Raw genomic sequence first — 25,062 nt, 5'->3', positions numbered from 1 at the left:
TTCTTTGCTGCGTACAGGATTTCTCTAGTTGCAGCGAGTGGGGGCCACTCTTCGTTGCAGTGTGTGGGCTTCTCAACGTGGTGGTTTCTCTTGTTGGGGAGCACAGGCTCTAGGCGCGAGGGTTTTAGTAGTTGTGGTGCACCAGCTCAGTAGTTGTGGCACACAGGCTGAGTTGCTCCGTGGCATGTGGGATCTTCCCGGACCAGGGCTTGAACCCTTGTCCCCTGCATTGGCAGGCGGACTCTTAACCACTGCGCCACCAGGGAAATCTTATCATAGTGTATTTTAAATTACCTATCTTTTTTATTTAACGTTGTGTTAGTTTGTCTTTGGGGGAAGGTGCAGTAGTTCAAGTGAGAGTAATAGCTGTTAACAGCTGCCAGCTTTGTGCGTTCACACTGTTATTCAAATTTTATATGCTTACATGGAAGCATATTATACTATTTTTAGAATAAGCATGGCTGTGCAAATACAGATACACAGCACACTTATATGTTGTTTGAAAAAGTTATGCCATGCAATGCACTTAAACGTCCCACCGCACATACACAAATTTCCAAGTAAATCTACTGGACATGGGCTAGAGTAAGACGTCTAAACTTAACACAGCTCAAAAAATTATATAAATATCAGAAACCAACTCTAGAGAAATACAAATGCCTTAAATAACAAAACAAAAAAAAGTCCAACTCCAGTTTACGAAGCAACAGGAAACATATGATAATACCATAAAACATTACATTGGCTAAATAAAGGTCAATGATCTAAAACAAATCTAATCTCTTTAAAGTTAATGAGACAGTTAGTGGCTTTGTTGCTCTAATGAAATGATGGTCACCATCACTAGCTATAGCATATCTATTAAGTAGGGCAAGGCTAAAAACTGTTGTGACCTGAGATTGTTCTAATAACTACCAGGCAGATGCAACCAACCATGGAATATTCAGGGATCCCATATACTAAGAAAGTCAGAGTTGAAATTTATAGAAATAGTACAACAGGGATGCTTTCATCACATCTAAAGTCACAAGGTTAAACATATGTCAGATTGGAGGACTGGCAGTGTGATAGTATAAGCAAGATTTATTAGAATACAGCTAATGCTCTACCCAAACCAGTATAACTCCTCATAGACTACTGTAATATAGTGTATATTATATGTTAAGACTTGTTTCCTTAAGAGTCTTATCAGGAAGTTATTCCCTGGAATAAAATCAGTCAAGTCCAAAGTGAAAAGTGTAGGATAGCACTGGTCCAGGAATCAGGCTGTTGAGTCTCTTGTCCCTGTTCTGCTACCAACCAGCAGGGTGACTTTGGAGAAATCACTTAATATCTCTGGGCCTCAGTTCACTCATCTATAAAATGACAGCCTTGGATTAGATGAGCTCTAAGGTTCTGACAGCTCCGATTACATTCTCAAAAGACTTAGGAAGTTATGTGGGTTTTCTACTCTCCAGAGAGGGTTTTAGTATAAGAGATCTGCATATCACCTTGGGCATGTCTGTTAGAAGTTAGGCAAGGGGAAAGAGACAAGAAATTACTCTAATAAAAAGTTGTTTTTAATTTTAAAATTTAGACAAAGAAAAGGTTATGGGGTAAATCACAAATTCTTTGATTTTTCTCAATAAATATTGAAGTCTTTCTATGTATGAGGTTCTGTGGTCGCCCCTGGTCAGAGCACCAGTCAGAGCTCCCAGTCAGAGCACTTGGTCATCTGACTCAGGCCTGAGTGTCCCCCCCACTACTTGTCCCACAAATTTCAGCAGCCAAACAGCAGGAAGGAAACTTCTGGGAGCATTTTTATTACAAATGCTACCCAGATCTCCAGGTGAGAAAGTGTGTGTTCCTGGTAGAGAAGGAAGGTTATATGAAATGTGTGTGTGGTTATTTGTGTGTGAATGTATAATGTGTGTGAGTGCGTACCTGTATGTGAGGGCATGTATGAGGATGTATGTGCAACATGTATCAGTGTATGTGTGTAGTTTTGTGCAGGTGTGTGGTATGAATGTAGTTCTGTGTGAATGTTTATAATTGTATGTGACTATATTTCTGCATATTAAGTTGACGTGAGCCTACATAAGTGTGTGGCTGTGTGAGAGTTTCTGGCGTGTGCAAGTTAATGGTGTGTGCGCGATGAGACTGGGAACGGAAAAGCTGAAATACTATAGATGAGGCTTTAGGCATGTGGCTGGCTTGTTTTTCAGAGGATCATGTCTTGTTGCAGACTTCTGTTTGCACAGCTAATCCTTTTTTTGCTTGCAGTGTCACAGGGCTCATTCTTTTTTGGCTGACAATCTGCCTCTGAACAAACATGCAGGTGGGTGAGGCTGTAAGTGGTAGTGGCAGCTATTCATGAAATACATGCATACACCACCAGCCCAAGGTGACGGCCACCACTGACTCACAAGTCCCATCCTCAGGCAAGGCTATGGGTATGTCCGGGGAAATTCACAAAGACCAGCCATAGCTTGAGCAAGGAACATAAGCAGTGGCAGCAGAAAGGCTAACTTTATTCTGGTCTTTCTACATGCAAAAGAAAGTTCTCACGTGGTCACCGTTCCTAACAAAGGCGGCATCCTTGGAGGCAGAGTTATAATCTCCTCTACCAACCCCCTGGATATCAAGAAAGTTTCTCTGAACTAAAAGCCAAGATCGTGCCCCATCTATTTATGCTTTAATCAGTGAGTCAGAGGGTAGCAAACCAGAGTTGATTGCAGATGCTAGCAGCCAGTCAGTCATGCCCATGACTCATCCTTTGCGCAGAGAGATTTTTTGCTCTGATACAATTCATCTCCCAAAAATATCTAGTATTGACGAGCTGTGCTGTCATAGCTAGACCATCTGGCTGCTCCCTTGTCAGTCATTAGAAAACGGATCCAGAAGTCCTCCAATTCAGTCTGGGAGTAATTTAAAGCAATGCCCAAAGGAAGGAGAGTGAGAGTTTTTAAAACAAATTAATTGCCTACCATACAAGTTAACTGATGATCTTCAAAAGTTAAAGGGAACAAAACACCTAACCATAAATAAAAGTAAAAGACAAGAACAGAATAGGAGAAGATAGTCACAATAAATACAACAAAGCATTAATGTCCAAAATACAAACAGAAAAAAAAAAAAGAAAAAAAATACAAACAGAAATCATACAAAGCAATAAGACAAACAACTCAGAAGAACGTGGGAGAGACAGTAGGAGCACCCCACCCAGGCACAAGCGATGAGGGAGAGGGGGCATTTTCTATAGAGAATTTTAAAATGGTAATAAGACCAGCTGCAAGCCAGTCTTCTTTTTATCATCATCATGCACAGCAATCCTGAATAGCATCAGTGGTAAAATTGTCCTCCCTGGCAGAGATGATCACTCTTGCTGTGTGCCCCATCCCCCATTTGTACACCACTGGCATGGAATAGGATGGGCAGTTCATAGAAGAAGAAATGCAAATGACCGAAACACATCAGGCCAATAAAAAGTAAAACAATGAGATGCTATCACTTTTGCTCATTAGACTGACAAAAATTTCAATATTGATAATATCAAATATTAGCAAGGATGACGCAAACCAATAGTCATAACCTGTGGGTACAGTATTGGGTGTCTGTCTTTTTCTTGTCCATTTGGGCATTTTGGCAGTGTGTATTACACATTTTCTAATGTGCAAAAGTAAAAATTATTTAGCAAAGAGTGGACACATGGCTCTTGCCGGCCCGCATCCTTTCTTTGGAGGAAGCACTGTGTCCTGGATACATAGAGTCTAGGTGGGGCCGTCAATCACAGACCCTTAGCCCCCTCACCTATCCTAGCCTCCGGGGCAGCCTGAAGCAGCATCACACTCCATTTGGTATTTAGTTCACAGACAGCAGCAGCTCCAGGATTTCCACAGAGGAGGGGGTTTAATCTGCTGTAAAGAGGGGCGGGAGGCTACTTGACATGTCATGAAGTTGCATTTGCTTCATGGCAACCACACTGTTTCTACTCTTATGTTATCTTGGGGTTTGTGGGTACTGAAGCCCCTTGAATTCAGTGTGCCTAAGTTTACCCAGAAGAGCCCAGTGAAATCTACCTCTTGGTTCTTTCTGCTGGAATTCTGTCTACCACGTGAAGATAGTCTTCGTGCAGAATAGTGTCAAGAGGAAGGGAGTGAGGGGCTTCCCTGGTGGCGCAGTGGTTGAGAGTCCGCCTGCCGATGCAGGGGACGCAGGTTCGTGCCCAGGTCCGGGAAGATCCCACATGCCGCGGAGCGGCTGGGCCCGTGAGCCATGGCCGCTGAGCCTGGGCATCCGGAGCCTGTGCTCCGCAACGGGAGAGGCCACAACAGTGAGAGGCCCGCGTACTGCAAAAAAAAAAAAAAAAAAAGGGGAAGGGAGTGGAGTTGCAAGATGAGAGAACAGACATAATCCTGATAACCATATTTGAGCCCCTGAATCCAGTTGGCCTTTACAGATCAAGCATTTCCCTTTTTGTTTAAGAGGGTGTGAGTCAGGTTGCTGCCCATCTGCACTCAGAGAGCCCTGGGAAAGAAGGATGAGGAGAAAGCTGAAATAATTGAAGCGCGGCATACCAAAAAGAAGAGTTTACAATGATAATCATTGAACTTACATCAAAATGTTTTTAAAATCTCATTTTTCTCTTTAATTTCTCAACATATCTTTAAAATCTGTTTATTGCAAAAATACTGAATTAGTACAACGAGAATTCTTTCGTGTAAACTACCACCCAGGTCAAGAAATAAAACATAGCCGAGCGTCCTAGAAGTTCCCTCACCTCCACACCTCCAGAGGGAGCGACCTTCCTGATGTACAGCAACAGGGGTTTGTTTTACTTCTGTGTGTATATATGTGTATGTATGCTGTTGTTGTTGTTGGGGTTTTTTACTTTATAAAGTATTCTTCTGTGTCTTCTTCTGTGATCGAAACTATACATGTGAGATTCATCCATGTTACACATCCATGATTGTAGGAGTAGTTCATTCATTTTCACTGTCATACAGTAATCTATTATATGACTATTCCACAATTTATTTATCCATTTTAATGCCGGCTGACATTTAAATTGTTTCCAATTATTGGCTGCTACAAATAACTTTGCTGTGACATTTCCTAACTATATACTTAGGAGAGGAATTGTTGGGTTACATGGTATGTGCCTCTTCAGCTGTAGGAGATACTACCAAATCGTTTTCCAAAGAGATCGTACCAATTATTTCAACAACCAGTGTATGAGAGCTGCTGTTGCTCTATGTCCTCCTCTTGGTATCATCAGGCAGTTTAATTTTAGCCATTTGGGTGTGTGTAACAGTATCTTATTGTCATTTTAATTTGCCTTTCCTGGATGACTAATGAGGTTGAACATCTTTTCTTATAGTTACTGGCCAAGTGGATGGATATCTTCTTTTTGGACATGCATGACTTTTTTCCCGTTGGGTCATCTGTCTTTTTCTTGTTCGTTTGTAACATTCTCATATTTCTGGAAAGAAATGCTTTATTAATAACTGTAATTGCAAATCAATTCTTCTATTCTGTGGCTCTGTGAATTTTTACTCTTTTAGTGATATATTTTGATAAACAGAATTTCTCAATTTTAATGTTGTTCAATTTATCAATATTTTACCTTTTGACAAATACATGTGTGTCCTCTTTAAGAAACCTTTGTCAACCCCAAAATAATGAGGATATTCTCTCACATTATCTTACAGAAGCTCTGGTGTTTACCAGAATTACCAGTCTACCCAGAATGAATTTTTGAATAAATATTGACATGGGGGCAGATCAATTTTTTCTACATAGATAGGCCATTCATCAAGCACCACTTATTTAAGCAAAACATTTTTCTCCATTGCTTTAGTGCTATCTTAGTCATAAATTGAAAGTCCATATGTGGGTGGGTCTTTTTCTAGACTTCTGTTCCACTGATTGATTTGTTCATGCTTGCATGAACACCACATTGTTTTAATTACCGTAGCTTTATAATAAGTATTTATAGCTGATAATCTATGTCTTCCTACTTTGTTGTTCTTCAAGGTAGTATTGGCTATTCTTAGCCTTTTATTTCCATGTGTAATTTAGAATCAGCGTATCAATTTACACACACATGTATATACACATACACACACAGGGATTTTTCATAGGGATTGGATTTAATCTATAAATCAATTTGGGCAGAATTTATATTTTTACAATATTGAGTTTTCCCGTCCATGAATGTAGTAAGTATTTCCATTTATTTCAGTTTTCTTTAAATATTTTCCAGTAACAATTTAACATTTTGGGGGTGTTTTTGCTCATTTTTCATTAGGTTTAATTCTAGGTGTTTTGTGTTTTCTGATGATATTGAAAACGACATAGCCAAGTTTTACTTTCTAATTGTTTATTGATTTTACATAGAAATATAATTTTTTTTACATATTGACCTTGCAGCTAGCAAGGTTATCAAATTCACTAGCTAATTCTAATAGGCCATTTTTAGATGCTTTTGGATTTTCTGAGCACACAGTGTTATCTACAAATAATGTCATTTATTTCTCACTTTCCATTCATTACACCTTTTATTCATTTTTCTTAAGTTATTGTACTGGTAAGGACCTCTGATAGAATTTGAATGTGTCTGGTGATAGCAGTCTTCTTTCTTTAATTTCTGATCTCAAGGGAACACATATTTCACTATTAAATAGGATGTTTGCTGTTATGACTTCTGTAGACATTTTCTATAAGATTAAGTATGATCCCTTCTATTTCAAGTTTGCTATGAATATTTATCATAAATAGATGTGAATTTTATAAAATGTTTTTTCTGTATCTGTTCAGACAATCATGATTTTTCTTGCTTTCTTCTGTTAATGTGATAGATTACAGTAATTGATTTTCAAATGTTAGGCTAAATTTACATTTTTGGAATAAATTGAACTCCGTCATGAAGTAATATCCTTTTTACATTAGTAGATTCGGTTTGCTAATGTTTTGTTTAGGATGTTTGCATCTATGTTCATGAGAGAGATTGCTTTAACTTTCTCTTCTTATAATGTCATTGTCATTATGAGCTGGGGAGTGTTCCTTATTTCTCTATTCTTAAGGAGAGTTTGTGTATGTTAAGTGTTCTTCTACCTTTAAATATTATAATTCTTGGGTTAAGTTATCTGGGTCTGGAGTTTTTTGTGAAAAGGATTTAAATTATGGATTTAATTTTCTTTAATAAATTTTCCCATTGTTTCTATCAGTTACTGAATGCCATATTTTCAAGAAATTAATCCATTGCACCTAAATATTCAAATTTATTGCCACAAATTATTCATGATATCCTCTTAAATTTTTAAAAATTTTGTAATATCTGTAGCATTTTTCACTTGTGATACGGGTAATTTATGCCTTCTCCCTATGTCTTTTATAAGTCTTATAAGAGGGTTATCAATTATATTGTTCACAGAACCAACTACTGGCTTTTTGTTTCATCTATTTTATCTTTTTTAATTGCACATTTTGTTTTGTTTCATTAATTTGTGTTAATTTCTTGATGTTTCATTTGCTGTTCTTTTTCTAACTTCTTGAGATAGATGTTTAGATTACTTTCTTCCTTTCTTCTTTTCTAACGTATGAACATATGAGTTAAAGACTACTTAAGAATATCCTTAACTGTATTCCACAAGTTTTGATCTATTATATGGATTATCATTCAACATGTTTTCTAATTTTCACTAGTTTTTCTTTGACATATGTTTAAAGGTATATTGATTCATTTCTAAACAGAAAATTTTCTATTTATCTTTTCTTAAGCTGTTAATTAATAGTTTAATACTGTTATGGTCATAAACCATATTCTGTAGGATTTAATTCATTTGAAATTTGTTGAAATTCTTTATAGCTCAGCATAGGTCAATTTTTGATAAATGTTCTGTGTGTAGTTGTTGAGTGCAATGTTCTATATATTCGGTATACAACAGTTTGGTCAATCTTTTTTAAATTAATCAATTAATTTATTTATTTTTGGCTACATTGGATCTTCATTGCTGCACACAGGCTTTCTCTAGTTGTGGCGAGCGGGGGCTACTCTTCGTTGCAGTGCGCAGGCTTCTCATTGAGGTGGCTTCTCTTGTTGGGGAGCACGGGCTCTAGGCGCGCGGGCTTCAGTAGTTGTGGCACGCAGGCTCAGTAGTTGTGGCTTGCGGGCTGTAGAGCACAGGCTCAGTAGTTGTGGCACACAGGCTTAGTTGCTCCATGGCATATGGGATCTTCCCAGACCAGGGCTCGAACCTGTGTCCCCTGCATTGGCAGGCAGATTCTTAACCACTGTGCCACCAGGGAAGTCCCAGTTTGGTCAATTTTGTTAATCATGTTGTTCAAATCTTCTTTATCCTGGTTGACTGATCAATTGATTTTTGGTCACTGGTTCTATCAGTTACTGAGAGAGGTATGTTAAAATCTCCTACTATAATTGCAGATTTTCATATTTCTCCGTTTTGTTCTACCAAGCATTACCTTATACATCACCAGGTGTATATAAATTTACAATTGTGATATTCTTATGTTGGAATGACCATTTTCTTATTATGAAATGTCCCTTTTTATTTTTATTAACACTTGTTGCCTTAAAGTCTACTTTATCTGATATATATGTACAGGTAAATGAGCTTCTTTTGGTTAATATTTACATGCTATGTCATTTTCCATCCTTTTACTTTCAACTTTCCTGGATTCTTATACTTTGCAACATGCACTTGTGTACAACATAGAGCTGGGTTTTGTTTTGATTTGGTTTTTTGTTTGTTTATTTGTTTTATTCATTCTGATATTTTTTCTTTTAATTAGAATTTTTATTTATTTACATACAATAAGTGATATATATAAAATCAAACTCACCATCTTGCTATTTGTTTTAAATGTGTTCTTTCTGCTTTATGTTTCTTTTTTCCCTTTCTTCTTGTGTCTTCCTTTAGACTATGAATTTTTCTTATTTTTATTATCGCATTTCTCCCTCTTTACCTGGCTATTTTTAATTATACAATGTTGCATTATGTATTTAGTGGTTACCATAGAGATTTCAGCATTCATCTCTGACTATTAAAGTCTAATAAAATACTATTAAATTTACCACTTTCTGGCCAAAGCAGGGCCTTAGTCCAGTTTAACTCCATCTAATCCTTGTCTGCCTTCCCCTGATTCATCTTTCAGTTTATGTTCTCTCTCTTCAACTATATCTAAGCCATTGTGAAACGAATCCATTGAAATCTTAATTTTAGATATTAATTTTCAAGTATAGATATTCCATCTGATTTCTTACAGTTTCCAGTGCAATTTCTATCTCATCATTTCAATTCTTGAACATACTAATCACAATTATTTTAACCTCCATGCCTGATAATTGCAATATTCAAATCTCTTGAGTGTTTCCCCACTCAGTTTTCAGTAATTTTCCCTTGAGGTACACTAGATAATTTTTGTCTGAATGCAGGGCATTTTCTATTAAAAATTTTTGAGATAATTTAAAGCTCTAGGTTGTATTATCTTCCTGAAGGGAGTTTATTTTTGCTTCCAACAGGCAGTTAACTTGGAACAGATTATCTTACCCAATCATAAATTGAAGTGATTTGAAGTTGGGCTTCTGACTTTTTTTAAAGAGTCTTCTATTTCCTATGGTATAGTAATTTGAGGGTCCCAACCTAAAACCTGAGTGGTGCCAAGACCCTAGATCACTGGCTGTCCCTAAACACCAAGTTTTGCTCTTCGTGCCCCATAAAACTATTGGAAGCATAGCTTAGCTTCTCAGCCTCTAAGCCACAGCTTGGATATTTGCAAGTGCCTTGAGGGAGAAAACCAGTCCAAATGTCACTTCATTTGTTTTTTTTTTCTTTTTCTTAAGGGCCTTGTCCCTTCAAATTTTTGCTGTCTGAGTAGCACTCCAGTGCCTTCACACAGGTATTCTATGCATTTTCTCCATCTTTGCTAGTTGTTCTTCGAGGCAAGGTTACCCTGCAACAAGTGATTCCACCCTCACCGGAAGCAGAATTCTCACCCAGCTTGTCTTTTGAGCATCAACTTTATCATCTTGAGATTCTGGAAATTCATCATACTTCCTTTGAGCTCTAAAATTAAATGATGCCCTATGGCTTTCCTTAGAGTTTCTGTTTCTTTAAAGAACCAACTCTAAGGGATCTGTTTTTTTGTTTCAGCTAATATTTTGACCTTTATTATTATCTAATATAATGAAAATATTAAAGATCAACCACAGTTGAAACCAAACAAATAAGTTTTTTCCCACGTGCCAAAGCACCTGAAGCCACAACTGGTCCAGCAGGAAAGTGTGCCACGATAAATGAATAATGCCTACCCTAGAGAGAAGTGGTGGCAGCGTATTTGCCAGGCATTTGTCAGACACAAAGGAGATGATCCACAAGTGGATTCATCTCTCTGAGAAGTTGCTTTGTATCCATTCAAATTTTAAAAAGACAGTTACTGCCTCTCTCTTCAAGGTAGACAAGGATTTCCTAACATGGCAGGTATTCATCCCATAAACTGAGACTAGCAAAAACCAGATCCCAACGGCTGATGGTTTCCCATCGTCTTGTATAAGAGTTTAAGTTTGAATTAGATAAGAAGAGGGGGCAAGGCAGCAACTGCAGAGTTTGACATAGAATACAGTTGTCTTAGTTCATTCAGGAAACTATAGCAAAATACCTTAGATTGAGTGGCTTATACACAATATAAATTTATTTCTCACAGTTCTGGAGGCTGGGAAGCCCAAGATCAAGGTGCCACCAGATTCAGTGTCTGGTGAGAGCCTGCTTCCTGGTTGATAGATGGCCATCTTCTCACTGTGTCCTCACCTGGTGGAAGGGGTGAGAAAGCTCTCTGGAGCCTCTTTTCCAAGGGCATTAATACCATTCATGAGGGCTCCACCCTTACGACCTAATCACCTCTCAAGGGCACCACCTGTAAATATCATCACATTGGGGATTAGGATTTCAACAAAGGAACTTGGAGGGAACACAAACATTCAGTCCATAACATTGCTTGAGACTCAGCTGTCAGAAAATGGGGGGTAATTATGGTGACCACATTTTCTATACCCCAAATAGAGGGAGGCACTGTCTGAGGAGGGCTAATGCTCTTATATTGGCAATAAGACAGAATGTTAGAAATTAAGACTGACCAGAAGCCAGGACATAGGTATAAAAAATATAATTCTGTCACTGGTTCAAGATGCTCTTGATTTTCACTAATTTGGTTCCAAGACAGGACTTTAGAGAGTTGGCCACATTGATGAGATTTTCCAGAACAGAGTTACAGGAGGGAAGAGCCTCCCTGCAGCCTGGTCTCAGCCTCCAAGCTGCTCCCGGACTCTCCTACAGCGAACCAGAGAGCAGACTCCTAATCTGCTTATTTTAGACAGTGGCTTCGCTTCTTGTCTCCAGCCTCACAGATTCCAAAGGCCTTTACTCTGAACCAGCCTGCGAGCAGGGACAGTCAGAAGCGGCTGCCACCGCGCCGATCATGGGTTTGTGCAGCTGCTTGCCCAAGGAGCTGCTTTGAGTTGACCACCTGGACCAAACAAACCCACGGCCTTCGCGCTGGCTGCCGCCGGCTCCGGCACAAAGAGAGCACGAGCGCCACCTACTGAGCACTGCAGATGTAGCCGGCGTCGCGGCTAGCCGGGTCGGCCCGTCACCCAGCCACGGGCCTGAACCACCTTTATACAGAGGTTAAGGTGGCCTCGTCTTCTGCCAGAGTTAGTGATTGTTTACCATGGTTAGGCTGAAAAAGTCTCAAGAAAGTTTATTTTGCTCTGAACAAACGAAACTAAACTACAGTTGGGATCCAGGCTGTATTCCACTTAAGTGAGCCGTGGGCAAGCCAGCCAGGGCAGAGTTTGACATAGACCACAGTTATTAAGGACTCACCCTGAACCAGATGCTGGGTGAGGCACTAGGTACAGAAGGATGAATGATCTACACTAGACCAACAACAGAAAGATGATAAAGCTGTATCTGTACTCCACAACTGGCAAACCCACTCGAGGAACCCAGCCACAATTCACTCCACAGAGTAGATCTCAAAGTATGGAACTGGGGAGAATCCAGGTTTCCCATCTTTCCCTGTGTTCTAAATAACCCCCTGTCACTAAACTTAGATTAAGAAGTCATGATGAAAAAAAAAAAAGTCATGATGACTTCTTTTTTGTTTTGTTTTGGTTTGTTTTTTGAGTTACCAATTAACAAATAAAATATTTGGAATTTTGTTCTCAAAATAGCTGTTTTGCAGATGCCCTAAGCATCCTCTTGGCCTGCCTTTCAGAAAATCTTGCCAGGAAAACTCTCAAAGTGCTAAATCCTTTCCCTGTATTCACAAACTCCTCTACATGTGCTAATAGGACATTTCTGACAATGATTAGTAAAATACATTTTTAAACGTTTTTAGTGCCTAATGACATCAGGAAATCTTAAAATACAGACAGACATTAGGCTAGTTAGTAAGTAAACACCCTATTAAGTCAAGACCCCAACACACAGTGATGCGGTCACACTTTTGCAGCTGGGCAGCAGAACCTGAACACCCCGGGGGGCCCCTTCCCTACAGAGAGATCCTGGTGTTTTAGCCACGAGGCACAGCCATCATCCTGGCATATTCTAATAAGCTGTACAGGTGAGCCTCCTCCACTGGGAGGAGACCAGGTAAATGCAAATGATAGGAAATGGGCAAAGGAGTGCCCTGTTGGATGCAAGATACATAGACTTAAGGGAGAAATGAACATTCACAAACTAAAACTTCTTAAGCTACTAGTGTGAGAATTGTGTCTGAGGCCCTGCTAAAGTGTCTGGTATTATACTATGATTTTACTTTTGAATACAGTCCAGGTGAGCAATAACTTGATTATTAGGTATTAAATATTTATGTTAGCTCCTATTTTTACCCATAAAGATTCATTCATCATGTTTTCCATCCATCCCAACCCCCTTCTTTTTGCAAGGTTCTGTGCAAAGTAGTTTTGAAAATGTTTCCATCCGATCATTTTGACTGCTGACCTGATAAAATTTCTTATATGCCTTATTCCTACAATTCAGTTTAGACAGGGCACTTACAGCAACTATCAGCTACTACAAATCCACAGTTAGCCATTAGGTGAGCTGCTGGGAGGACAGGCATACACCACTCTGGACTTCTCTCAGAACCTGCCACAGAACCCTAAGGCTGCTCTGGCCCTCGTTCTTTCCAGAATACCTGCACTGGTCTGAGGACTGGCCTTATGCTTCTCTAGTCTCTTTTTGAGGAGTGCCGACTGGTGGGTACTGGGCAGGACCCAGAGGCTGAGGCTCAGCCTTCATTCATCCTCCTTCCCTCCCTTCCTCTCCCTCCTGCTCCATCCCTCAAGGTCAGCAAGAAAGTATGAACTGTCACCTGACCGAGTCAAAAATGCTCAAGACTTGGGGACAGCCTTGGTGAAAACAGACAGAAAATGAAACAAAACAAAACAAAATAACCGTACATGCTTATACAGGAAGGAAACTTAATACTCCAACTCAGCCTCTTACTCAGAGCTTCAGTGCCCTCCATACTCCCTGCCCAAAAATTGTCATCACATTAAACATCTCCAGCGATGGGAACTTATAACCCCAGAGCAGCTCATTCAGTGTTTAGATGAACTTCCTTATATCAGCCAGAATATGACATAATAATACTAGTTAACTTGTTAGATATTCAATTTTGTATATATAATATTTTTTATTCTCCTCAATAAAGCAGTGAGGAAGATACTAATATGGTCCTATTCTACAGATGAGAGAAATGGAGCTCAGAGAGGTTACATAACCTGCCCAAATTCATCCAAAAAGGAAGATTCAGTGCAGGATTTGAACACAGGCTGTCTGACTCCAGAACTCCTCTAAATTATTGAGTTTGCATAGCATAACGATTCCTGCTTCCTCTAACGTCCACTAATTTAGTCTTTGGTTTACCCCTTGGGCCATGAGGGCAACTCCTTCCTCTTCCTCGTGTTAGCCTTGACGTTCAGCGTAGAGGAGGTACTGTCCCTTCTCCTAGCTAATTACCCAGGTCCTTCAACGTACCTCGTAGGGCATGATTTTCATTTCCCTCATTTTCCAGGCCCTCTAATCTCAAATGCTCTATTTGGTCTATGTCCCTCTGAAATGTGTTACTCAGATCCAGCATAACCATATCTTTGATGTGGTAGGACCAGTGCATGGTATAAAGACGTGACCACTGCCTGCACTCTAGACTAGCACCATCCAACACAACTTTCTGCAATGACAGAAATGTTCTACAGCTGCACCGTCTCACTCAGTAACTACCAGCCTCCCTGGGCTAGTAGGTGCTTGAAATGTGGTTACTGAAACCAAAGAACTAAAATTTGTGTTCTATTTTATTTAACTAATTTTATTTTGCACAGCCCGGTTTGTTAAATGGATACCTTGTGGAGAGTGTAGTTCTAGATTCCACATTTCTGCATCACATCCTAATCCATGTTGAGTCAAATGTTCCCAATAAGTATGTCACCCCCATCATAACATGTAGCTGGCTTTTGGGACCCCTGCACACATTTTACATTTATTTTTGACAGATGTCTCCTCGTGATCATTCCAGTTGTCAACTTAAAGAAAAACACACAACATAAGAGTTGTAAGTTTAAGTTTTATTCTGGGTCTTGCTGAGGAGTATAGCTCAGGAGACAGCCTTTCAGTAGCTCTGAGGGAACTGCTCTGAAGAGGCGAGAGAGAAGCCAGTTTATATATGATTTTTGGCAAGGGAATACTTTCAGTCAAGCATACATCTTGGTAAAAGGCTACTACTGCAAATCACAAAGAACCAATATCTCAAGTTAATGATTTTAGTGCTTTTCTATGTATGGGAAGATGCAAGAATCTGGGTTCATTCAAATTCTTCCTGAGATATGCATCTAACTGCCTAAGGGGCCTTCTTGTCCAAAGCACAGAGGGCCTCACCCTGTCATCATCTTAACTTCTTCTCAGGGTGCCTTGTCAGTTAGCAACTGCAGCTGGTTATGACTTAACCCTTGTAGAACTGGGTGCTGAGTAATGCAGACGGAAGCAGTGTTGCTAACCAGCTGACCTTAAAATAGGGAAATTATTCTGAATTATTGGATGGGCCCAATGTACTCACAAAGGTCCTTAAAAGTGGAAGAGGGAGGTAGAAAATGATGTTGGAGTGATGCAATATTAGGAGGACTCAACTCACCATTGTGGACTTTGAAAATGGAGGGAGGGGGCCTTGAACCAAGGAATGTGGACAGCCTCTAGAAGCTGGAAGGGCAAGGAAACAGATCCTCCTCTGGAGCCCCCAGAAAAGAATGCAGCCCAGGCAACACCTTGATTTTAGCCCAGCGAAACCTGTGTCAGGCTTCAGACCTACAGAACCGTAAGCTAATAAATTTATGTTGTTTGAAGATGCTAAGTTTGTGGTCATTTGTTATATCAGTGATGGAAAACTAATGCAAGTGGAAACACATTGGTAAGTTAGAGAAATAGCAAGGAAACATCACTGAAACAAAGTAAACAAGGGAAGGAGTGGTAACATATGCACTAGAGAAGTAACTGGGGCCAGACCATGTAGTTTCTTGTTGGCCAGTCTAAGAATTTTGACTTTTACTCTAAGAGAAAGGCGGAAGCATTACACAGTTTCAGGTGGGACTGTTATGCTGAAAATTCACTGAGAGGGCAAGGCAGAAGCAGTAAGAGGGACTGGAGGGCTACTGCAACGAGCTGAGCAAGAAACAATGACTTTGTCTCTTGACAGTGACATTGACAATGACCAAGCAGCAGCACTGGGCTGTGTGAAGTGTTTGGATTCCAAACATATTTCAATGGCTGAGTCGACAGTACTTTCTAAAATATTGGATATAGAATATGCAGAAGAAGAGTCCAGCATGATCCGAAGGATCTTGGTCTAAGCAACTGGAGTTGCCAGTAACTAAAATGGAGAGGGATGTGGGAGGAGCAGTTTCGGAGGGAAAGATCAGAAACTCGGTGTGGGACATGTGAAGCCTGAAATGTCTAATAGACAATTCGGCTAGATTGTATTGTTCGGCATCATTCTCTCCCTTTCAGCTGATGGAGTATACTTCCCTATTTTATTGACTTTGGTCTTGGCCATCAAAAATCCCCACCTACCCTTTCATTCCTGCTCTCTGCTACAAGAGAATAGACCAGACCAGACAGAGGTGGTGCCTTCAGACTGGTACCTAGAATGAGAAGACAGAGAAGATCCAGCTATGGAACAAGGGAAAAATCTGAATCCAACCTATAGCCTGGAGCTGAGATGCAGCTGAACTACAAACCCACGAGCAAGAAATAATGTGTGTCAGTGTAAAAGCCACTGAAATGTGGGGTTCATTTGTTTTTGAACTAATGCAGCCTAGAGTTAAGGGAAGAAGTCTAGGCTAGATATGTAATGTAGGTATCCTCACTATATGGTTAGCATTTAAAGTCAGGAGACAGGATGAGACCACGAGTATAGATAGAACAAAGAAGAGGGTCGAAGAGTGACCACTGGGTACTTCACGGTTAAGTGAGTGGGGAGATGAAAAGAGCCAGGTGGGGAAGAATTGAGAGGAAGCTAGCCAGTAAGGTAAGAGGAAAAACTGGAACCTGTGGCATGGTGCCCTGACAAAGGGAGTGATCGCTGTATTAAATGCTCATAATTTAAGTACAGTGAGGGCTGAGAAATGTCCACTAGCTTTATATATGGAGGTCACCGATGAACTTCGCAATAGTCTTAATGGAGTGATCAAATGAAAACATCACTCTTTGTGATCCTGGTCACCTATGTATTCATTCATTCAATAACTACTCAGAGCACCTACTCTGTGACAAAGCACTATTCTAGACATTTGGCATTTACCAGCGAAACAGACACCCACACCCACCCCAGAAAAATACATGCCCTTAAGGGGCTTAGATTTTATTAGAGACACACACAATAAACAATAAGCATAATAAATAAGACAGAAGGTGAAGACTGCTATTAAAAAATAGCGCAGGAAAAGGGAAATCAGGGATGCCAGAGGATTGCTGTTTAAATAGGGGGGTCAGGGTAGGCTTCGTAAAGGTGACATTTGATTAATAGCTGTAAAGAGCTTTCTGAGCTAAAACTATACTCCAAGATTTTATTTCCCTCAATGTCCTTAGTTTACATCCCTCAGCTGACATTAAGTAATCAAGTATATCTACAAGACCTGTGACTTTAAAGGAGTCCCCAGATGTTAATTAGTTGAATAAATAAACCAGGAGTAAAAACCAGGACTCAGCCCCCACTTACTTCACTGTTACTCAGGATAATCCAATTAGTACTGTGATCTATCAGAACCACTCAACAAAGAAAACTCATCTTGGATTAAGTCTTATGAAGGTTCATAAGATATTATCAACTCAAAAAAAAAGCCATTAATGATAGATTATTAAAAACTGAATTACGGGGACTGGCGCAGCGGTTAAGAATTCACCTGCCGATGCAAGGGACACGGGTTGGAGCCCTGGTCCGGGAGGATCCCACATGTCACAAAGCAACTAAGCCTGTGTGCCACAACTACTGAAGCCTGGGTGCCTAGAGCCTGTGCTCCACAACAAGAGAAGCCACTGCAATGAGAAGCCCGCACACAGCAACGAAGAGTAGCCCCCCCCACCGCCCCCGCTCTCAACTAGAGAAAGCCTGTGCGCAGCAACTAAGACCCAACGCGGCCAAAATTTAATTAATTAAAGATTAAAAAGAAAACTGAATTACGTGTACGTTTAGCTACTCATAGAAGAGGCTTAGTTAAGCAGACTTGCTAAATAAGAACACCAGCATTAGGAAGTTACTTTCACATGACACAGACCTGAAATTCAACTTGGTGTTTCACATGAGGCAGGCAAGGGCCAACAGCCAGTTTCCATTCTGTCTGGGGAACATGCCCTTGATTGCTCATTCAAGACTGTTGATGTCTGAACCACACACACTCCATGGGGCTCCCGGGTACACCTCCTTCCTAGGAGAACCAAAAATGCATCATAAGTAACAGAATCATTTCACACAAGGTTTCATTTCACACAAGGTTTCCAATCTTAAATTCTTTATTGAAATATATGACCCAGTGCTAGGGGCCAATCATGAGGAACCTGTACATTAAGGTTTTTCATGGTGGAGAGGAAAGAGTTGTGTTGAAAAAGTCTAGTCCAGCAAGGTCCAACAGAACTTTCTCCAATGAGGCAAAAGTTTTACAATTGGCCCAGCCCAGTACGATAGCCACTAGCCACACATGGCTATGGAGAACTTAAAATAGTGCAACTTGGGAAGGGGATCTTTATTTTAAATATTTTAAAATTTAATTAGAATGGCCACTTGTGGCTCTTGGCCACTGGACAGGATGGGACGGCTCTGAAGCCCTCGATTCTAAGTGATGCCTGTATCTGTTTCCCTTTCTATAGGAGGCGGATTGACAAAGAGGATTTTTAAGGTGACTTCTATTTCTGACATTCTCTAATTCTGAGTTTTTCATCGTAACCACTTAAACAATCATAAACATGATCACCTTTCTTCTAAATATGTGAGAGATGAAGTGACTTTTTACCAATGCCCCAGGATAAATGTCAGTTCTTATGACCTAGGTATTTCTTTCCTTTTGATATTTTGATATTTGATTTTCTAAAAGGAATCCCCAAAGGAGCAGGCATCAAAAACACAAAACCAGGGAACACAGGATACTGTATGCTATGGTATAACACAGGTATAACATGTATGCTATGGTATAACATGTGAAAAGAAAAACTCTTTGAATTCTCCCACAACTAGCTCTTTCGTGTCTCTGGCATGCAGAGCTGCTAGTACATTCAACTGTTCATTTAGTTGATGGGTAAGGCTCTGTCCTGGGCAGTATGAATACAAGATGTTGAAAACAGAGGGCCGGCCCTCAGGGCATAATCAGAGTGGTATCTGCCTGGAATCCTATCACATGGTTTCCAGAGCACAACAGTCTAGCATCATCTCTGTACCCCACATCTGGGCAACTTCATAACAATAAGAGCATCCTTGCTAAATGCTGACACTGCAATCGTATAAAGCTCTGTTTTCATCTGGCTCTGCCCTCCCCGCTCCTGCACCCCCTGACAGCTGCAGAGACAGTATTGTTTTTGAAGAGTTGAAAGCCTACTTCCTTGGCCCACATTAGAAATCTGACCCGGAAGTGTATACTTTCAAAATGAGCACATCTTCACAAGCAGACCATTTACTTCAAGACATTTCTGATTTTCTTTCTTTGGGGTTTAATGATAAATTTGGAAATCTTTACATTCATAATTAGTATCTTGTTAATTAAAATTATATGTAAACCAAGAAAACTAGTAGTACCAAAGTACTTGTTCCAATCTCAAAATAGAAGTTCTAAAAGAAAAAACTTCAACTTGACTATCTTAAACATCATTCTTCTTAGATAAAATCATCTCTTTTGAATTTTAGCAATTTTGAATACACTTTCTTCCATAGCTGAGATGATTTGCTAGAGATATTTTCTTAAAACTTTCAACTAGTGCAAATCCAAATATGCACATCAGCTTTAAGAGAAATCATAAACTTTTTAGCAACAGAAACAATATGCCTGCCACCTCCTTTGCAATGGTTTTACCTCGAAAGCTATAATAAAACATTAGTATTTCTTACACTAAGCATCATATAAATGCTTAAAGTTAAAATCCCAATTTCAAAAGAATAAGAACCAGAGCCTATATCCCGCCTACACAGACACCAGATTAAAGACATCTGGAACATGACTGCGATTCCAACACAATTCTTCAAAAAGCTCTTGCTTCCCTGCACACAAAATGCTACATATGCATTAATAAACCTGACAAAAATGTAAACGAGAGACATGCCAGGAGTGAAATTTCTCTTTCAGAATGTTTTCAATCTAATAAAATTCTTATTAATTGAAAAATGCAAACCTTGTAAGTCAAACGCTTTGTTAGAACTTCATTATTTTAAAAAGGATCTACATTTACAATTTCATTTCGGTGTTACGGTAATCACAGATGAACACAGTAATTTTGAGCAAGAAGTATTTTAGTTGTACATACCTCGAGGAGTCTTGTCACCTCTCACGGAATACCACCACTTCAAAAGTAGAATTCAGCAGAGTTTTCAAAAGATGCTCACAGCTATTGAAGGTGATCAGCCTTCTGAACAAATAATCATGACTCCTTTTGGCTCCTACGCCTGCACATAGTATGTGCTCAATAAATGCTGAATTGACTAGCATTTAGCATGTCAAGAATGACATGTGAAAGATTTATTTTAGTGAGAAAGTCACAGATGTTTAACACCAAAAGTTAAAGGCAGGGATAGATGCTTTTTTTTTTTTTTTTTTGCCATGCGGCATCCAAGATCTTAGTTCCCTGACCAGGGATCAAACCTGCACCCCTGAAGTGGAAGCATGGAGTCTTAACCACTGGACAAGCAGAAAAGTCCCAGATGCTATTTTTTTTTAACATCTTTATTGGAGTATAATTGCTTTACGATGGTGTGTTAGTTTCTGCTTTATAACAAAGTGAATCAGCTATACGAATACACATATCCGCATATCTCCTCCCTCTTGCATCTCCCACCCACCCTCTCTATCCCACCCCTCTAGGTGGTCACAAAGCACTGAGCTGATCTCCCTGTTATGTGGCTGCTTCCCACTAGCTATCTATTTTACATTTGGTAGTATATATAAGTCCATGCCACTCTCTCACTTTGTCCGAGCTTACCCTTCCCCCCTCCATGTCCTCAAGTCCATTCTCTACGTCTGTGTCTTTATTCCTGTCCTGTCCCTAGGTTCTTCAGAACCATCTTTTTTTTTTGGATTCCATACATATGTGTTAGCATATAGGTTTTTTTTTTTTCACTTTCTGACTTACGTCACTCTGTATGACAGACTCTAGGTCCAACCACCTCACTACAAATAACGCAATTTCATTTCTTTTTATGGCTGAGTAATATTCCATTGTATATATGCGCCACGTCTTCTTTATCCAGTCATCTGTCGATGAACACTTAGGTTGCTTCCATGTCCTGGTTATTGTAAATAGAGCTACAACGAACACTGTGGTACATGACTCTTTTTGAATGATGATTTTGTCAGGGTATATGCCCAGTAGTGGGATTGCTGGGTCATACGGTAGTTCTATTTTTAGTTTTTTAAGGAACCTCCATAGTGGCTGTATCAACTTACATTCCCGCCAACAGTGCAAGAGGGTTCTCTTTTCTCCACACCCTCTCCAGCATTTATTGTTTGTAGATTTTTTGATGATGGCCATTCTGACTGGTGTGAGGTGATACCTCACTGTAGTTTTGATTTGCATTTCTCTAATGATTAGTGATGTTGAGCATTCTTTCATGTGTTTGTTGGCAGTCTGTATATCTTTGTTGGAGAAATGTCTATTTAGGTCTTCTGCCCATTTTTGGATTGGGTTGTTTGTTTTTTTGATATTGAGCTGCATGAGCTGCTTGTAAATTTTGGAGATTAATCCTTTGTCAGTTGCTTCATTTGCAAATATTTTCTCCCATCCTGAGGGTTGTCTTCATCTTGCTTATGGTTTCCTTTGCTGTGCAAAAGCTTTTAAGTTTCATTAGGTCCCATTTGTTTTTGTTTTTATTTCCATTTCTCTAGGAGGTGGGTCAAAAAGGATCTTGCTGTGATTTATGTCATAGAGTGTCCTGCCTATGTTTTCCTCTAAGAGTTTTATAGTGTCTGGCCTTATATTTAGGTCTTTAATCCATTTTGAGTTTATTTTTGTGTGTGGTGTTAGGGAGTGTTCTCATTTCATATTTTTTTAAAGTAGAAGCAAATGGAGTCATTACTGACTTGCTCACTTTAATAACCCCTTGTGTCTATTTCTCATTAGAGTTTATAAATTCATGAAGCTATTAATTCATTAAACCTCACTCTAAGAATGTTAGAAAGTTGGTATTTACGTTTTCCTGTTGTAACAGAAAGCACGATTCCAAAGGTTAAGTGATGGGCCTGAGTGTGTGAGAGGCACAATTTAAACCCAGGCTTCCTGCCTCCGAAGCCAGGTTACTGGCCCTGGTCGGCTGAGTGAGTTCAGATGCCTGTCAGGGGTTAACGACCCTGCAGCCTGTCAGCAGGTGCATTGCAACTTGGATCCCTCAAGCTGCATCGGGCCAGTAGAGGCAAACACCAGTACCGAAGGGCATCATCCTGGCCAGCACAGGGTGACCATGATCTGTTTCCGTCACATTCCAAGTGTTAGCATTTGCAAGTGATGTTCACTGCACCAAGTCTGGAGTGTGGATGCCAGCCTCCATGGGCAAACTTCAGATGAAAAATACAATCCCTATAGCACAACTGGTAGGCCGGTTTGTTTTCACCATGAAGGGGAAAAAATGGATCATTTTCCAGCCCAAGAAGGCATAGGTCTTAGTTTGAAGCTACACCCAAGTGGGAAAAAGCAAACGTGGGTTTCCTAAAATTTCTAACCCACCTTATTAAATCAGATTTCATCTGTTTATTAGTCCCACAACCTCCTGACTCCCTTCGCGGCTCACTGAGGCCTGGTTTTAGCTCGCTTCACACACCCACTGATTTCAGCTGTGTGAAGGAATACCGACACTTCAAAAGTAGAATTCAGCAAATGTTTTTAAAAGATGTTCACAGCTATTGAAGATGATCTGCCTTCTGAACAAGTAAGGCTGCTCTCAAAAGAAGCTCTTTTATGAGTCTGACATAAAGTGTGCAATTCCTCCCCTGGTATTAAAGAACTCTCTAGATTTTCAGAAGCCCCTTAGGAAGAAGCCTCCTGGGAAGCATCCTGAGATTATCAACTTGTTGGCGATTGCGCGACCTTCAGCCCTGCTTGCCAATGTGTGTGTTGTTCAGCCACTTTCCTCATCTGTAAAATAAACGGATTGAGTCAATCTCTAAGGTCCTTCCTGCCCTAATGTTATAAAGATGTTTTCTGAAATAACACACATGATCAAAATTAGGCACATTTTTAGCACTTACTACATGCCAGGATAAGTGCTAAAGCACTTTATTGCACTAAGCACTTTATTTACATTACTTCACTTAAACCTTAATAATACCCCTATCCCCAGGCAGAGACTCTTAATACTTACAGCTGAGGAAGGTCAGCATTAGCATGCTTGAGCAGTAGAATCTTCCTCAATCAACTTTTCCTTAGCCAAATCCAGCAAATGCACTGACTCCAATTCATTTTGTAAAACTGCACTGTGATGAATGCCTTCAGTACAGTGGATGCTAGCGGCTGGTAGCTTCTAGTACGCAGGGTCTGCATACAGTTTCCCCCTGCAAAGCTGTGTGCTTACCAAAGGTTAGTCATGTTTGTTCCCAACCTTGTTTATGCCAGTTACACTTGGCACTGCAATAATATAATTTAATAAAAATAGTACATAAACCACTGACATATAATTATATAAAGAAAATACTATTTCAGTAACTCAGTAGGATGCTTTGGAACGATAGGACAAATCATACACACACAAAAACATTGTTGAGTTAAACATAGGAGATAATACAGTAAAAGATTAGGGGACAGAAATCCCCAAAGTCTAGAGAGTTGGTAAATTTACACTGTTTCTCCTATGTCTTTAAGTTCTTATTCCATTTTGAAGAGAACGAGATGGGGGGTTTCTCAGATAATGCATCACAAAAGGAGATTTTGCAAGAAAGGCAGCATGGCCCTACAAGTGCAGGAATCACACATGAAAACTAACAAAAGAAGCAAATCTGTCCAATGAATGTGTATTCCTGATGTAAATAAAATGTTTATGGTACGTAAGTCATTGGGGGTGGGACTTCTTTATGGAGGGGTATAATTAATGTAATAAACTACACATATTTGAAGTATACAGTAAGTTTTGACATATATATAAGAAACCATCCTCATAATCAAGATTATGAACACATTTGTCACCCCCAAAATTTCCTCATGCCCCTTTGTAATCATTTTCTCTACACCCCCCCCATTAATATTCCTCCGCCCATCCCCAGGCAAAATTGATCTGCCAATACAGGTTCATTTGCCTTTCCTAAAGTTCCACATAAATGGAATCATGTAGTATATACTTCCCACACCCAGCCCGGCTTCTTCCTCTTCAGTGTAATTATTTTGTGACGCATCCCTGTTGCTTGTATCAATAGTTTGTTCCCTTTTATTGCTGAGTAGTATTCTACAGTACAGATATCCCATATTTTGTTCATCCATTCTCCTGCTGATAGACATTTGTGCTGTTTCTGTTTGGGGCTATTACAAATAAAACTGTCAGAAACATTCATAAACAAGTCTTTTTGTGGACATGCTTTCATTTCTCTTGGGTAAATACAGAGAAGTGGAATAGCTGGGACACAAAATAGGTATATGTTTTTTTTTGTTTTTTACATCTTTATTGGAGTATAATTGCTTTACAATGGTGTGTTAGTTTCTGCTTTATAACAAAGTGAATCAGTTATACATATATATATGTTCCCATATGTCTTCCCTCTTGCGTCTCCCTCCCTCCCACCCTCCCTATCCCACCCCTCTAGGTGGTCACAAAGCACCGAGCTGATCTCCCTGTGCTATGCGGCTGCTTCCCACTAGCTATCTATTTTACGTTTGGTAGTGTATATATGTCCATGCCACTCTCTCACTTCGTCCCAGCTTACCCTTCCCCCACCCCGTGTCCTCAAGTCCGTTCTCCAGTAGGTCTGCGTCTTTATTCCTGTCTTACCCCTAGGTTCTTCATGACATTTTTTTTTTCTCTTAAATTCCATATATATGTGTTAGCATACGGTATTTGTCTTTCTCTTTTTTAAAAAAAACATCTTTATTGGGGTATAATTGCTTTACAATGGTGTGTTAGTTTCTGCTTTATAACAAAGTGAATCAGTTATACATATACATATGTTCCCATATGTCTTCCCTCTTGCGTCTCCCTCCCTCCCGCCCTCCCTATCCCACCCCTCCAGGCTGTCACAAAGCACCGAGCCAATATCCCTGTGCCATGCGGCTGCTTCCCACTAGCTATGTACCTTACTACGTTTGTTAGTGTGTATATGTCCATGACTCTCTCTCGCCC

At 39.9% G+C, this 25,062-nt stretch overlaps 1 long non-coding RNA gene across 1 annotated transcript; it reads right to left on the bottom strand.

The window, feature by feature from the left end:
• Window positions 1–324: 324 nt before the first annotated feature.
• On the bottom strand, window positions 325–24,455 carry LOC141276033 (uncharacterized). Its single transcript, XR_012324885.1, has 3 exons — window positions 17,828–24,455; window positions 10,703–10,914; window positions 325–5,461 (listed from the first exon to the last, which is right to left on the bottom strand). It is a non-coding gene; the product is annotated as an uncharacterized lncRNA (long non-coding RNA).
• Between the last annotated feature and the right edge of the window lie 607 nt (window positions 24,456–25,062).

The sequence above is a fragment of the Tursiops truncatus genome, chromosome 12, assembly GCF_011762595.2.
Source record: "Tursiops truncatus isolate mTurTru1 chromosome 12, mTurTru1.mat.Y, whole genome shotgun sequence".
NCBI classification, from domain to species: Eukaryota; Metazoa; Chordata; class Mammalia; order Artiodactyla; family Delphinidae; genus Tursiops; species Tursiops truncatus.
The sequence above is the reverse complement of the archived record's forward strand: the minus strand, read 5'-3'. Positions and strand labels throughout refer to the sequence as shown.